The following is a 5,227-nucleotide window of genomic DNA, read 5'->3' as shown; positions in this document are numbered from 1 at the left end:
ATAGGTGTGTCTAAATTATATATACATATATATGTGTATATATATATTAATATACACACCCATGTTGAGCTAAAGTGGGCAAGAATGTTTTCCACATTGTATACAAGTCTTCTCATTAAGGCAGTTACTTTATTCTAATGTATACATACACATACAAGGATCTTCATTTCTTTTGTGGTAAGACAATACACATATGTGAACAGTATAAAGACATAAAGAATTTTTTGACATATCAATATTAGCCACATAGAGACTTCTTTCTTTCTATAAATTTGGTCTATAAATTAAAATCTGTAATTTCATTTTGAGTGAAATTCAAAATTTCTTATTTATAGTATATGCAAATATGGGCCATTAACTGTGTACAGGGACAAAGAGAGATCCAATATATAGCTTAAAGAATTCCAGTAGTGACAAAGCATCTAAAACGGAATGTCATTCTTCAGCATTCAATGAAGTGTAAGAATTTTCAATTGTATCTTTTAGTAGTAGAATTTCAGAAGATGTTACAAAAGGAAAGAAAGTGTGCGTATCATTGTTTTCCAAATTCTTTTGAAAAACAAAGAACCCTTGCTATAAGAAAATAAGTAAAACAATTCAATATAAGCTTTAAATGATATTAAATGTGACATGAAATACATTTTTTAAAATGAGAACTGTCTGAAAATAGAACACAATTCCTTGTAAAATAGTGAGTTCCCTAGTACTAGACAGATGTAAGCGCAGGTAATGTTATCAGAGGGATAATTACATTAATGAGATGATTGGATAGGTATCTTGGTGGTTTCTTCTAGTTCCGGTTCTCTACGATTTTTTTGAAAATTTTGATTTCCTATTAAACCTCCAAGTCTTGATTTTGAAAACTTTTTTTCTTAAGTTTAATATATCTCTTTATTAATTCAATGAATATTTGTGTAGCCCTTATTATGTACCATGTACCATATAGATGCACTGAGCATACAGTGGTAAATAAAACAAAGACATTCCTGTCCCCATGATGCTTACACCTGGCTGAATATATAGATGTTAAACAAAAGCATATACTTATACACGAGTAGGAAATGACATCTGGTATGTGACTAGAATGAAAAGGTCAGGTTGTTGTGAGTTTAAGGGGCAAGTTCTATGAGATTGAAAATGCCCCACCAAGGACATGACACTTAAGCTGTCACCTAAAACAAGAGAAAGAAGTTGGGGGAAGAATAATGTTTGAAATGTCATGGTCATAAAAATAGACTGTGCTAAAGTATAGCTATGGGTAGATCTTTGCAGGTTCAGGAAATTAAAAAAATTAATGCTACTGAAGCATAAAGGAGGAACAAGGAAGTGCATAAAAATGATTTCAAGGGCTTACATCATCCCAAGTTTTATAGGTCATTGTAAGGAGTTCAAATATTTATTCTAAGTTTAATGAGAAGCTATTGAGAAGTTTTCACCTGGAAAGTGACATAATATAAATTGTGTTTCTAGAATCCCATTCTTTAACTATATACTGGAACTGGAAATGTAAGCTAGGGTAGGCATCCAGGGAAGAGAGAATAATGGTATAGACCAGAGTAGTAGCAGAGTGGTGGTGAGCGGATTTTAAGTTAAGAGAAGATTTAATTGAATTTTCTGATTTATTAGAGGAGGCACAGGAATGATTCAAGAACTTAATACTATCTGAACAAGACAAAATAGCTCGCATCTGATTGATCCAACTGTGGTAAACAATTATAAAAATGAGGGCAAAAATGTATAAAAACCCATTTAAAAGCAATGCACTATACTATAAATTTTAAGGGAGGAAAGCCCATGAAGTGAGACCCACATGAACCCTGGATTTCTCACTGGGGCAATTTTTCAAAATGCCACACAGACCATTAGACCGGACTAAGAGCCTTGCTCTCACTGCATGGAGAAAATGCAAACCAAATCCCCTAGGGGCTACGGAAGTGGCTGGGAGTTGGATGGCAAAATATCAGACGGTAGAAAAGGATAGAGAAGCGGTCCAAACTGCACAGAATATGCTCTGGCCCCACAATGCTTCCTAGGCAGAATATGTGCAAGCCAAGATTCTCGAAGGTAGAGCAGAGAACAGATGCAGAGAAGTAAGGCTAAGAGTTTCAGGGGTCTCCAAGTGCTGGAAAAATGTTCAAGTTCCTTCCCAGTGATACTGGAGGGACCTTAGTGCACCCATTAGGCACAAAGACACCAGAAACATTAAATGAGACTCAGAAACCTATTCTCTATAAGTAAAGGCATGCCTTAGTAGTAAAAGCTCTGCTCAAACATGGGAGTAAATTAAAATACATCTATGCTGGGGTGACTGGGTGGCTCAGTCGGTTGAGCAGCCGACTTCGGCTCAGGTCATGATTTCCACAGTTCATGGGTTCAGGCCCTGTGTCGGGCTCTGTGCTGACAGCTCAGAGCCTGGAGCCTGCTGTGGATTCTGCGTCTCCTTCTCTCTCTGCCCCTCTCCCATTCGTGCTGTCCTTCTCTGTCTCTCAATAATAAATAAATGTAATGTAAAAAAATTTTTTAAATACATCTGTGCTAAAATGGATTAAAACTAAGCATCAACAGAGCATTATAAAATTTGAGAGATATATGAAATACACTTAAATTTGAGTAAGTCATAATTTAAATAATTCTGCATTTAAATATTTGTAACCAAAGTACTGTAAGATGCTATTGACATGCATAATTTTCTTTCCATGCAATATTTTTTTCAAAAATGAGACATTCCATAAAGTCCCTAATAAGAATAAAACAATTGGAACAGTTTTATGACTGATAATATTTCTCAGTACAAACATAAGCAATTACAGAATCCACCTACATGCTCACAGTTTAGAGGGATAGTACAACAGACAAAGCTTTAAAGAGAACAGTGGAGGGTAACGTGTGGCTTGGGTGGAAAATGACCACTGTAAGTTGTCCAGATGGAAGTGAAAGATAATAATAAAGGAACATAAAATTTGAAAAGATAATCATAAAACTTCCCAAACATGAATGATCAAATTGTCATATTGTGGGCCTCCATCTCTTCCCTCTTCAATCCTTAAATAAGCGAAGGTCATAGGTCTATAAACTCACAGACTAGTTTAACAGGCAAAATACATTTTCATTCTATATCTTGGCAACAATCCATTTAGTATTGTGAAAATACCTGGTCAACAAGAAAAAGGGAAAAACCTATAATAACATGATATCCAAAGACATTTTCCAATTATTAATTATTGATCCACAGAATCCTATTACACATAAATAAAATATAAAAGTACAGACAATATCTTTCATAAACTCATTAAACAGGTCATTTAAGAAAATTGTCGCGAAGATTATTAAAGTTAACACACGCGAACACATTGGTTCACTGGCTTAACGCATAGTCAGCAAGAGTGGTTTCTATTCCTTCTTTTAACGTGGTTCCCCAGAGAGTCTCACATGTTAATAAGCCCTTGTCGTTTCATCTTGATGCTATTTTTAATTTATTAAAGGTTTTGTCATATAAGATATATGCCAGAGACTATTCTTGTTCTTAAGTATTATTTCCAATCTCTGTAACAACCACAAAATCAGCAGTATTACATATTTTGAAAAGAATTTGTCCAAGATCAAATAACAATAACTGCTAGAATTAAAATGGAAATTTAAACTGAAATCTTTTTCACTAAAGCCTGCCATATATAAAAGAAAGTAAAATAGGGGCACCTGGGTGGCTCAGTTAGTTATGCATCTGACTTTAGCTCAGGTCATGATCTCATGGTTCATGGGTTTGAGCCCAGCATCAGGCTCTGTGCTGACAGCTCAAAGCCTGGAGCCTGCTTTGTATTCTGTGTCTCCCTCTCTCTCTGCCCCTTCCCCACCTGCATTCTGTCTCTCTTTCAAGAATAAATAAGCATTAAAAAATTTTTTTTTAATAAAAGAAAGTAAACTAAAACTATTCTGAAGGCTTTGCAGCTTATTTTATATATATATTTATATTTATTTGTTTATATATATTTACACATATAAACATATATTTATTTACATATATTTGTTTACATATATCTATATTTAAATATACATATTTTTAACATTTAAAAAAACATTCTACTACTACTTCAAATGCTTTGAAATATTATGTCAGAAAACCATCTAGTTAGTTTATCTAGAATAGCCATAGAATATATGTTTTGCCCTTCTTTTAAAGTTATTGAAATAGTTTTATATGGAAAAGAGTTTGTATTAAAGTAAACCTTGCCTTTTCTCAAATGGTTACTACTATTTGTAAAAGAAAAGTGAAAGGAAAGAACTTGAGTATCTGTGACTCAAAGGTTACTTGTGCACTTTCTGGTACGGTGGTAGCCCTTCGCCACATGTGGCTATTGGGCAACAAGTCGTGTGGCTGGTGCAAGTACAGATGTACTGCTCAAAGTATAAAATACATTTTGAACATCGTAAATACCTCTTTTTTAGATTGAGGTGTAATCAACATGTAACTCACTAGTTTTGGGTATACAACATAAAGATTCAGTATTTGTACCTATTGCAAAATGATTAACACAATTAGTCTAGTTAATGTCTGTCACCATGTTACACATTTTTTCTTGTGATAACTCAAGATCTACTCTCAACACAAGTGCAATACAGTAAACTATAGTCACCATGCTGAACATTATGTCCCCCTGAGTTATTTATTCTATAGCTGGGAGTGTGTACCTTTTGACCCTCTTCACTCATTTTGCAGACCTCCCATCCCCTGCCTGGGGTAACCATAAGTATGTTCTCTCTATCTATGAGCTCTGTTTGTTGAAAGACCACACAGGAATGACCTAACAGTTCCCTTTCCTCTGCATCCTCACCAAAACTTGTTCCTTCTGGTCTTCTTTTTATAATAGCTATTTTATTTGATGTGAGGTTGAGATCTCATTGTGGTTTTGATTTGCATTTCTTTGATGGTTTATTTGTGTTGAGCATCTTTTCAGTACCTGTTGACATATGTATGTCTGCTTTGGAAATACGTCTTTTCAGATCTTCTCATTTTAATTGGATTTCTAAATACATACAGGATGTATTGTTAACACTGAAGAATCCTACATATTACTCAGAGAAAAATTAGACCTGCTATAAAGAAAACAATATGTACACACAAGGAGCTTGATCTCTAGGTTCCATTGTGGATTCAGAAGACATGGAAAAAAAATTTTTTTTTAAATTTGGGTCACCTGGGTGGCTCATTTGGTTAAGCCTTTGACTCTTG

Source organism: Crocuta crocuta, unplaced genomic scaffold, assembly GCF_008692635.1.
Source record: "Crocuta crocuta isolate KB4526 unplaced genomic scaffold, BGI_CrCroc_1.0 scaffold101, whole genome shotgun sequence".
NCBI classification, from domain to species: Eukaryota; Metazoa; Chordata; class Mammalia; order Carnivora; family Hyaenidae; genus Crocuta; species Crocuta crocuta.
The sequence above is the reverse complement of the archived record's forward strand: the minus strand, read 5'-3'. Positions refer to the sequence as shown.